Genomic DNA, 10,910 nt, shown 5'->3' on the forward strand with positions numbered 1-10,910 from the left:
TGCCTCTGCTCTGATATGTATCTGCTGTCTGGTTTCTGTGTGTGACAGGGCTGGGGGATTCCAAGAGACCGGCTGGGGCTGCCAGGTGGTGAATAGAGATTACACCAGGATAGGTGGGAGGAGTGCCCCTGGGCTCTGAATAGGGCTGTGCTCTGCCACCACAATGCTGGCTCCACCTCCTGTGTAGCGTCTGATGTCTCTGCCCTGCACCTTGTAAGGAGAGAGGGGAGACTGTCAACAGAGTACTCCTGGACTGTACTTGTCATCCACAATGCTGGCTCCCCCTCCTGGGGAGTCTCTGATCTCCCTGCCCTGCACACTGAAAGAAGAAGCCAGAGTCTGCAAAACAAATTGCTCAAGGTACGGACTGGATTAGGCAAAGGCCCCCCTGGCCTGAAAGAACAAAGGATTTTGGGTATAAAGATAGGAGCCCTGCTCCTAAGAAATCCGATCCTGCTTGAACCAAGACGAAACCTCTGCCTAAGTAGAAGGAACCAAGAAAGTTGAAGGAGGACTACTGTCTCTGTTCTGGGAGATTGGCCTGCAGTGGTTGCCTTGCTGCTGAAGGAAAGGAAGAACCTGCAAAGACTATTTACTTTTAAAGACTTGTGTTTCAAAGCTCTCCAAGGGCTTGTGTGTGAGCTTGCCCCCTGAACAGAGTCCCAGGACCAGTGGACTCTAACGACCTGGAGAAGAACTGCTGAGGGCGCTGCCTTATCCCGCAGCGCTAAAGGAGAGAACTTTGTGTGCGCCTCATGCCAAACTACTGCACACTCTGAGAACCCTGTGCCCACATGTCCGGCCTGAGCAATGCGACTTCTGCACCCTTTTCGAGCCATAGCTCGCAACGAATGGACCTGCCCGGCCCGACTAACGAGACTTCTGCATCACTTTGAGCTGTAGCTCGCAACGTCTGGACCGGCTGGGCCCAAGCAACGCGACTGCCGCACTCCGAGCAACGAGACTGTCGCACTTTCAGCCGTAGCTCACAACCTACGGCCCGGACTCCGCTTTTTGGGCTTTGTTCTCCCCCCTTTGCATCGGTCTGATCGATGCACCTCCTGCTGCTTTCCATAGGCTACTGCGCGTAGAGCGGCTAGGTACGACCCGTACCTACGAAGCGTACTGCCGTTCCACACCGAGCCTCCAGCGCCCCCACTCCAGGTATGGCGCGGACGCCTCAACGAAGTGCCCCGAATCCACAAAGCATCCCCCCCTCCTAGTAACGCGACCTAGAGCCTACGAGCCGTGACTCTCAACACGACAAGGAGGGCACCGCTGCGTGAGCCGCTTGGCGCAGCAACGCATCGTCCGTGACTAACTCCCCCCAAGCAAAAGGTACTGTGCCCGCATCGTACGCTGTATTCAAAGCGCACAGGACCGAAACGTCCTCCGTGCGCCCCAGACTCTGTTGGCTTCACCGTCGGGCCGAGTTTAGAAGTACGCTGCGCACAGACTCTGAAATTACGCCTTACTAAAAACTCTTTTTGCCTAAATAATCTTGTGGGCTGATTTAGAAACGTTATCTGGGTCTTGTACTAAGTCTTGCTGATATAACACCTATTTTTCATACAAACCCTGGTGTGGTGTTGTCACGGAGCTACTGTGTGTGATTACAAATGCTTAACCAATAACACTCCGAGATTAGCCTTGTCTGCTCGCGCCACGCAACCTAGAGGGTGAGCAGGGGTTATTTGAATGAGTAAGTCCCATGCCCTGACTAGAGGAGAGGGTTCCTGCTTGTCACAAGTTCTTACCTGTGCCAACCAGAGACCCCCAAATCTAACAGTCACCAAATCCAGTCTTTGGGATGCTGGGTGAGCAAAGGGCAAGGTTCATCTAAGGACAAACACTGCACCACCAGCTGCACAGCGGCAGCCGGGTGCAGGGGTCAAATTTGAAGATCAGGCCCAATGTTAACCAATGGAGACTGTGGGGTATTTGAAGACACACTGCTTGCAGGTAAGTAAAGCGTCAGCAGGGCTCAAGCTTTGGAGTTTTTATGCAAGCATGGGGGACCCAAGGCAGCACAAATATTACACCACCAGCGGCCCGGACTTGGCCGGGTGAAGGGAGAAAACACCCAGTCGTGTGCACAATGCAATTTAATGGAAACACTGGAAAACAGGCTGCAGTTGACGACTGGAGTCTGCACAGATAAAACCAGTGACAGGATAGGTAAGTTGGGATGTTGTAGGTCATAGATAAACCGTTGGACGAGCTCCTCAAGGCCAAGGGGCTTTGGGTATAGGTTTTTCCATTGACGTCAGGTTTCTCTTACCAGAGTTGGTCGCCGTCGAGGTGAGCATTTGGATTCACACTGCAGGCCTCGTCGTGGAGTCCAGGAGGGGTGAGCCATCACTGGACTTGAAATCAGGATTGCTGGGTGACCTTTTCTGGATCGGTTGGCCACCTGGACACAGGCATCAGGTGCAAAGTGGTCATTAATTGCGGATCCGGACTGCACCAGAGTCCTTTGCAGTTCTTTCTTATGTACTGAGTGGCTGTCCTCTGGAGTTCTGGCCTCCTTCAAAGGCAGGCAGTCTTTCCCTGGCTGGTGGAGGTCGCTGACGGCAGGCCAGTTGTCATTTCTTCAAGGGCTGGAAACAGGCCAGTAGGGCTGGAGCCAAGTTGGTGGGCGTTGAGTCTTATCTGCACAGCATCTTCTTTGTCCTTCTTGTCATTAGATTACAGAAACTAGTTTCAGGGTCTGGGTGAGCCACCTAAATATTAGAATCTGAAAGAAACACATACTGATAGATTCCTTACCTTAGAATTAACCCCAGGCATCTGACTGGATCCGGAAAGTTTTCATCAGCAGTACCCCTGCGTGTCGGTAGGCGTCGTTGGCGTCTTTGTCACTGAGATGACTGCGCAGGAGCTGCTTAGACGCACCCATGTGCGCTGACTTCAGTTCTTTCTTGTACTGCGCCAGCAAGCGCAGATCCCGGAAGACCAAGTACCCCCAGTATGTATAGGTTTTATAAAGCGCAGAAATCAACCCCGAAGGGGTATCTCTGTGCTATCTTAACAGGAAAGTCAGGCGAACACGTGCAGATAGAAATTATACTCCTAGTGCAGTTTTCAAGAGTTTCCTAAAGATAAGATTGGAGCAATTACGCAAGTCCACCTGTAGGGTGTTCCATAATTTTGAGGCCAGATGGACAACAGTTTTGCCGCCTGTTCTAAGTTTCTTAAACCGGCTAATTACTAACAGCCTTTACCCTTCCGATCTAATATGGCGATTTGGACAGTAGGCTCTGAATTTATCCACCCGGAAGCTGGGGATCGTGCCATAGAGTGCTTTATGTGATCCTGTCACCCCTCGCCTTCTTGCCCCTGCTCTGAAAAGACAAACTGCCCTGGGTGGAGGGGGTGGCTCTGGGGCTTGGGCCCGGCCCCTCCAACACTTCTCGCTGCGGTCTCTGCCTCCCGTGCAGTTTCTGCGGGGGGGGGGGGGTCAGGGGGTTCCGAGCAGGCGGGCAGAGCCCCCCCAGACAAGCGGACCAGTTTGGGACTGGCTCTCTGCAAGGGGCCCGTGCCCGAATCGCGCTGAATATAGTGTGGGGCAGAGCGCGAAATCATGCCAACCCTGTGAATTCGGTGACCGCAACACTTGGTACAGCAAATGAGCCGCTCGGCGCCACTTTTCACCCGAGGGAACGGGCTGCCCGCTGTCTTTTTGCTGGACCAGGAGACGCAATGCCGACCGCCGTTTTATGTCCATACTCCGATCCACCTCAAGACGGTCCACAACCCTCCCTTCTGATCCGGATACACCCCATGAAGCCAGCGAAGTGAGCGCATTGCAATCCAAGGAGAAGCGGCGCCTACCTTAGATTCCCTGACTTTTGCGCGATGAGAGGGGTGTCCCGATTGCGATCTTGAGGCACCTGACCGCAAAATGGCGTGGCGGCGAAGAAGCGCTGCCTTATTTGTTCCGATTTTGCCCTCTGCGCTCCATTGCAGCGAGTTTACCACTCTCTAAGCACATTCTCAACTGGACTCTCATATGCGTTCTGCTAAAACGCTGCCTGCAGCCTGCCTGAGCGAACACGACCAGCCCATGCCGCCTGACCTTAAGATGGCGGATTTGGGACATTGTAATACACACCACCATGCTCGGCCATGCTCTGTGACTGTAACCCAGGCCCCACAGTGATCAACATTGGAGACCAGTGCCAGTGAGGCTCAGTGCCAGTACTAATCAGTGCCAATGCCCAGTACCAGCAATGCTCAGATAGCCAGGGCACTGAATAAAGTGAATAGCTTGTGAGTGGTGAGGCCTAACCCCCCCCCCCCACCTCCCCCCCGCCAGTCCGGAGCTGTGCTATCCGATTCCCTGAGACAGAGAGTGTGCTGAAGACGCGGCGATGGGTAGGAATAATGGACAAACTTACTATCATTGCCGGACTGTATTGCCCTGAGGTCCTGTGGGTGAAAGAGATTTTAAGTGTGTGTGAAGGAGTTGAGGACCACTGTAGCAGGAGGACTATTGGCCCGATGGGGGTTGAATTTGCACAGACGGTCCGGGGAAAATAGTTTTCTGGGCTGAATACAGCTGGGGCCTGAACGGTGGATTAAATAATTGCAATCCGCTGGGCCGGTGGCAGAGGCAAGCGTGTGGCCGCTTTTCTTAATCTGTGGCTCAAGCAACCCTGTATAACTGGGTCCAACTTTCCAACCTTGCCGCACAGCGCGGACCGTCAGGCTGGCCGTGAAGGAGGCCACATGACCATCATGAGGATGCTGTTGCCTCTTCTACAGCTGTGCAACAAGTAGTGCCAGCTGCACAGTTTAGGCCTTTTACAGCTGCGCAGCAAGTAGTGCTAGTTGCACCGTTTAGGGCTTCTACAGCTGTGCAGCAAGTAGTGCCAGCTGCATCTTTTAAACAACTTTATCAGTGAAGACAGTTTTGTTTGAGTTAGGACTCCCACTGCCTTGGCAGCAGCCTTGACATTATGGATTCAGGGCATCTGTGCCCCCTGCCGAGTTGGCCTGGGAGTCTCCAAGGTATTTAGGGCGCCAGGCCCTTATACGGACATGTGGTGCTAGGAAATGTTTTCCATTTAGTACGAGTTACGCACCCTGTTCCGAGTACCTCTAGAGGTGGTTTTATGATGACGATGTTGTTGTGCATTCTTAAACCTTGTTAGTCAGATCTTGTTCCACCCCATGCTCTTTCCCCCTAATGTTAATCAGGAGATTAGGGTTCAATAGTAGTCTGTTGAGATTATCGGCATGCAACACGTTTGGTGCCGAATGTGCCTCTGTTACAGGCTGATGCTAAAGTCAGTGATCACCAGTGGTCACTGGGTGTTCATGATAATCTGTTCTACTTTGACCAAATTTGCTTTGTGATGGTTTTGAAAATGGTCAAGTTGGTCCTTTCATATGTAAACTATTCCTTTGTTTATCTAGTGCCAAGTGACACCATGCATACTTAGATGAAGGGCCCCACAAATACCCACCCCACTTCCCGGACGACACATTAGTTCTGATTTCTTCACCCAACATCTGGAATATGTGCCTCCTTTTTGACCTCTTACCTCTCATCACCACAGCCTTCCTAGTAACACCTTTCTCATATGCCCCCCCCCCCCCACCTGCCTCCGGCTAATTTTCCCAACATGGCTACCACTCGAGTTAAGACTGGAATTAATTGCTACAAAATCATTTATCCTCCCAACCAGAAGAAAGCTTCAGTAAAACGATTGAAATATAATACTATTGAACGTTTCCCTGATTCCCTTTTTGTTAATCAATTTTACAATGGTCGTCTTGGGAGGCTCAAAAGATTTCTTCTTCTTCACTCAAGACAACCCCTCTTGGTCCACCAGCTTATATAATTTCCTTAACGTCACCTCCTCCTCCTCTATCCCTCATGGCAGACAACTAAAAATGTCCCACTCTGCGCGTTTCAATGGCTACCTCACTATCTCACTCTATAATAACGGTACTGTCATGATCCAAGGCAAAGACTCCTGTCTCTCGCTGTTTGACCACCTCTTCCCCTCCCTACTCCCCTCCTCTGCGACTGGGTTATCCCCTAACTCCTCACCTAGCTCCACCCACTACTCACTTTCTCCTCCCCTGACTCCCCTACATACCATTAGGGTGCACCCTCGAGAAGCACAGGCAGGCCCTCTTCCCTCCCCTGTGCCCTCCTCTCCTATTCCTCACCCTTCACAGTTTGCCCTCCCATTCATCACTTCAGCCTTACCTCTAACTAATACGCTCCTCGTCCAATCTGCACCATCACGGTTCCCCAATATCTTCCTCACCCATATTCCTACATGCCACCCCCCTTTTGAGTCCACCTCTCCTCCAACCCTCTCCCGAGGTTAACCCTCACTACGCTCCCCCTTATTCCTCCATCACCCCTCTCCTCTACCCCCTCCTCCCCTCGTTTTTCTCCCTGATTTGTCCTCCAACCCATTGCATCTCTCTCCTTCCACCCTCTCCTCCAACTATGCTGTGCTACCCCCTTGGTACCCCTTCCATTTCCCTCCCTCGGGCACAGCAGAACCACTTCCTTTCTTCAATTTCTCTTTCTCCCAACCCCCCTCACTCTGCCAGATGCCCGTTCCCCTACAGCCACCTCCTCTCGACGACAGGACCTCCTCAACCACCACCCCTCTTTTCCTCTCTAACCTCCTACATTCCCAGGACTCCACACAATCCTCCCCTCTCCTTCTACCATACCGCCCTGATCTGTACCGAGCTCCCCCTAAATTTGTCCTTAATTCCCTTCCTTCTTGCAACTCCAACAAAGACAACTCTCCCTTCGCCTCTGACTCACCAACTCCCGCTATCAACCTCCACCTTTCCCCACTTTTGAACCCTACACCTCAAATCCCCTCCTTGGCGCTTGGATTGAGGCAATGCACCCTTGCTGACCTCCAGTAACATATACTGGAGGCATGTGAAAACACAGACCGAGACAGGAGCGACCGAGGGGGCGAGTGAAGGGGGAACAAAAACAAGCGGCGAAGATGACAAAAGATATGACGCCTAAATAAAAACGCTACTGCAAACAGACCCTGATGTACCACACGACAATGGCCAGATAGGGAATGCACAAACTGCCCAGCTCAAACATAAAACTTGGGGACACTGTGAACCTACGGCCAGATGTGTGTATAATGACCCACTGGTTGTCTAGCGCCCACCCGGCCCCACGTATCTCATGCACACGCCCCACACAGCCTGCTTAACGTATTAGCAAATTCAAAACCCTTAGCTCCACTGCTGTTAGATAATTACATAGTATGATTCACCAGTTGTATTGCTTTCTTTTATTAACTGTCTGATATTTACAGACTGACAAATAATATGTGACTGTATACATTTACCTAAAACTTTATTGAGTCCATCCAGCACTCTGATTTTTTTTGTTTCTTCTCCTTATTTAATCCATTCGTTGTTGTGCAACATTAACCCAGTGTTTAGTCTGAAAACACTTAAAGAAATTTCAAATAAATGTAAATAGCTGGTATGCAAAATGCCACGCTGGTATACCAGCGTGGCATTTTGCATACCAGCTATTTACATTTATTTGAATTTGTTTAAACATTAAATGAGGGCTGAACACGAGTCCGTGGTTGTGGTCACGTGATCGCATGTTTATCCAATCACAGTGTACAGAGTTTCATATAGCCTTACACTAAATGTGTGGGAGTAGCGGATTGGTTGACATTTCGGAAATTGAGGACGTTTGCATTTCCTAGTAAGTAAGCGCTAACGAAAAGCAGGACGTTTGTTAAGCTCGAGAAGCTTTGGTTTCTTTTTATTAATTTTAACGGAACAAGGCAGGATATACTGTTTGAGAGCGCGTAGGCAGAACTTTCTTATAGTCGCGCTAGAAGCTCTTGCAAATGTAACGGTCATTTTCGGTTTCAAATCAGAATGAAACAGGGTGAATATTTTTTAGTTGGGCTACGGATGGATTGCCATATGATTTTTTTGTTTGTATATAAACACATAGAGTGTTAACTAATGTATTTGTATGTTGCATATATATAGAGATGGTTATGAGGCTGATTGCATTTTTCTTGTATTTTCTAATAGAGACCCCGGAAGAAGGGTCACCATAGACCCGAAATGCATTGGGTAAATGGGAAATGTTAATGTGAAATGTCATGGAAACAAAAGGATGCGAAGTAATTAAAAAGATGAAATCAATAAAAATGAAAGTTTGAAACGAGATTAATCGTATTGAATGGACTATCATTGTTTACGAATTTACCAGAAGAGAACCAAGTGGGTTCCTAGTGAAAGTGTGCATAACATTACCATTTAGACAACGGGATTGCCCGCTGACTCCCAATTTTTTGTATACATTTACCAAAATAACCTTTTCCTAAAACTTACAGGTGAAATAAGACTTGAACGTATGAGACTGATTTTATGTGTAAGTACTTTTATGGATAACCTTCTCTATGGTATTCTTCGAATTGTAACTAAAGTTAGTACAGGACAATTTACTATATATGCCAAAGAAGTGCTGTATTGTGATCTATCTCTAATTGCTCAACTATATTATTATGGATGTATATTAAAATAAATGGCAAAAAAAAATGTTGAAAAAAGGTATCCATGCAATACATATCTGGGCTTTGCGGGGACAGGGGCGGAGAAGGGAGGAAAAGCGTACTTGATGAGAAACTCAGTCGGGCATACGTTCCCGCCAGAGTGTCTCTTTAGTTCGAGTGTGACGTGCTGGTCAAGTAACCTGGAAGTGGTTTGTATTGACAGTCTAGTCCAGAAACCCTGGAAAGCAGCCAGTGACTAGAATGCTAACTACTATCCGGTACACAAGCGCATCTAGGCATGTAATTCAGTATGCAGTACCAGCAGCCGCTATGGAGAGCCGTTCTGTACAGTGGACTGGAATGCTGACTGCTGTGCTGTGCACATGCGTGAGTTTAGCAAGTAATTTAATGCGTACATTCAGAGACCTAGTAACCTTGTAGCAGGACAATACATGCTGCATCTCTAAGGGGCCCTCCTCAGGACCCATGCCCTACATACCAAAAGGTACCCCTTACTAGGGACTTACAGCGGTGCAAAGGGCCTTGCCAATTGTGGAACAATTAGGCATTTACATAATTTTTGTGAAATAATACTGGCAACCTGGTTAGCAGGAACCCAGTGCTCTTCAAAGTTGCATCAGCTATCAGGCAAATCATGGGGCTAACTATGTACAAAAGGGGCACTTTCATACAGGCATTTTATAAAAACCTCCTAAACATGACTAAGGGCCTGATCACGACTTTAGCGCTGCAACAACGGCACAATGCAGCCTTTGCTGCGCAAGCACCGCCGACTGTATTACGAGTTGGAAATGTGCAGCTTGTAATATGGTTTGAAGTTCTTTGGCCATTCCCATGGTGGTGCACTGCAGTGGGAACTGGCAAAAAGTTCCAGCATGGCATGGACTGTGACTTCCATGCTGTGCTTTAACTGGGGGAAATATATTCATGGGGGGGGGGGGGCATGTTGTGCCCCCTGAATGTATTCCCAGGGCATGGGGGCCCTGTAGTTCTTGCAGCGCCAGCTTATTCATGGTGGGTCTCTGCCATGAAATTGCTGGTGGTGGAAGAACTCCAAGTATGCTGCTCGGGACTTTGCCAGTCCCTGCTCAGTATATTGTGTTGTGGGGCTCCTGCACCACTGACAGGGTACCACTGTTCCCTTGTGCAGCTGGTGTTCCACTGGCACAGATAAAACTTTGTTAGTTGTAATCTGCAGTACAGCGGAACCCCCTCACCCCTCCCACCTCCATACTCGTAATTATGCCCTTAAGTTAGCAAAGTTAAAAGTTTTGGTCTGAATAATATGCAAACTGACTAACTTATTAATTTTTGTTTGATGCGTTTCCTTTTCCAATAGGTACTATGTGTTTAATTCTTCAGATGGATACCTTTACAATGCTGTCAAACAGAAGAGGCAACCTTACTAAAGCTGTAAGGGTTCCAATGTAGTTATTAATAATCTTTTGAGTATTAAATGCAGAGGTATAACCCCATTATGCTCTCAGAGTACCGAATACGAAATCGTGATATGTAGGAGGTAGAATCTTAATGTGTTTACAATAATATAAATATCTGCGTTGCTCGTTGTTCTGGTTTCATAAGTAAAAGTTTTATTTCATATTTATCTACCAATTGTAGCCCCCTTTGTTTCCATAAGTGGAAAGTTTACAGTAAACATTTGAAAAGTGATTTGTGGTTTTCCGTTATACTGTCTTGGGTGTATCAATCTGTATATGCAACAACAAGGTCAGTTTCCCAGTCGTCACTGAGCGAGAGTCTGACTTTGCGTACCAACGGAAAAAAGGACCATTATCACCATTTAAACGCATGGGAAACTACTACCATTTAAAACAATATATATATATATTATTTATTGTAATAAAGGCTTGTACAAATATCTATTTTTGCAAACTGCCAATTTGTCAAGTAATTGCAAATAAAAAAATTAAAAAGTGGTTTTTTTTGTTTCCTGTTACTGACTCTAAAATAAAGTGTATCGCTGTAATTAATATTTATTCATAATTATTGTGGTTTTAAAAATTAAATGTCTTGAAATTTCACTGTTGTATTCATTTTTCCCTCTAAAATACATTTCAGTTAGTAGGTAAAAATTAAGTATTAACTGGGTATTAATATAATACCCCGCCCATTACCCCTATATCCTGTCACTAAAGGTGAATCTAGAAGTGCTATTAAACATTATTGAAATTTAATGCTAAAATAAAATGTATTTAGAGACCAAGGGGCCTATGACAATCTCTATTGTAAACCCTCCGACCTTAGGTCAGAGGCTTTACAACTGAGGTAGCCCATTTCATTTCTGACCAGCTGATTACCATACAGCCGGTCAGAATTGAACTGGCCTGTCATTAC

The 10,910-nt window shown here is 47.7% G+C and overlaps 1 long non-coding RNA gene across 1 annotated transcript in view; it reads left to right on the top strand.

Annotated features, from left to right (window-relative positions):
• The window catches only part of LOC144774200 (uncharacterized), a 31,099-nt gene extending 20,651 nt beyond the window's left edge, over positions 1-10,448 (top strand). The window contains exons 2-3 of the long non-coding RNA XR_013600125.1: positions 8,376-8,413; positions 9,895-10,448. This is a non-coding gene — a long non-coding RNA (uncharacterized LOC144774200). The remainder of the gene's footprint in view (positions 1-8,375; positions 8,414-9,894) is intronic.
• The last annotated feature ends 462 nt before the right edge of the window (positions 10,449-10,910 follow it).

The sequence above is a fragment of the Lissotriton helveticus genome, chromosome 1_1, assembly GCF_964261635.1.
Source record: "Lissotriton helveticus chromosome 1_1, aLisHel1.1, whole genome shotgun sequence".
In the NCBI taxonomy this organism is placed as follows: domain Eukaryota; kingdom Metazoa; phylum Chordata; class Amphibia; order Caudata; family Salamandridae; genus Lissotriton; species Lissotriton helveticus.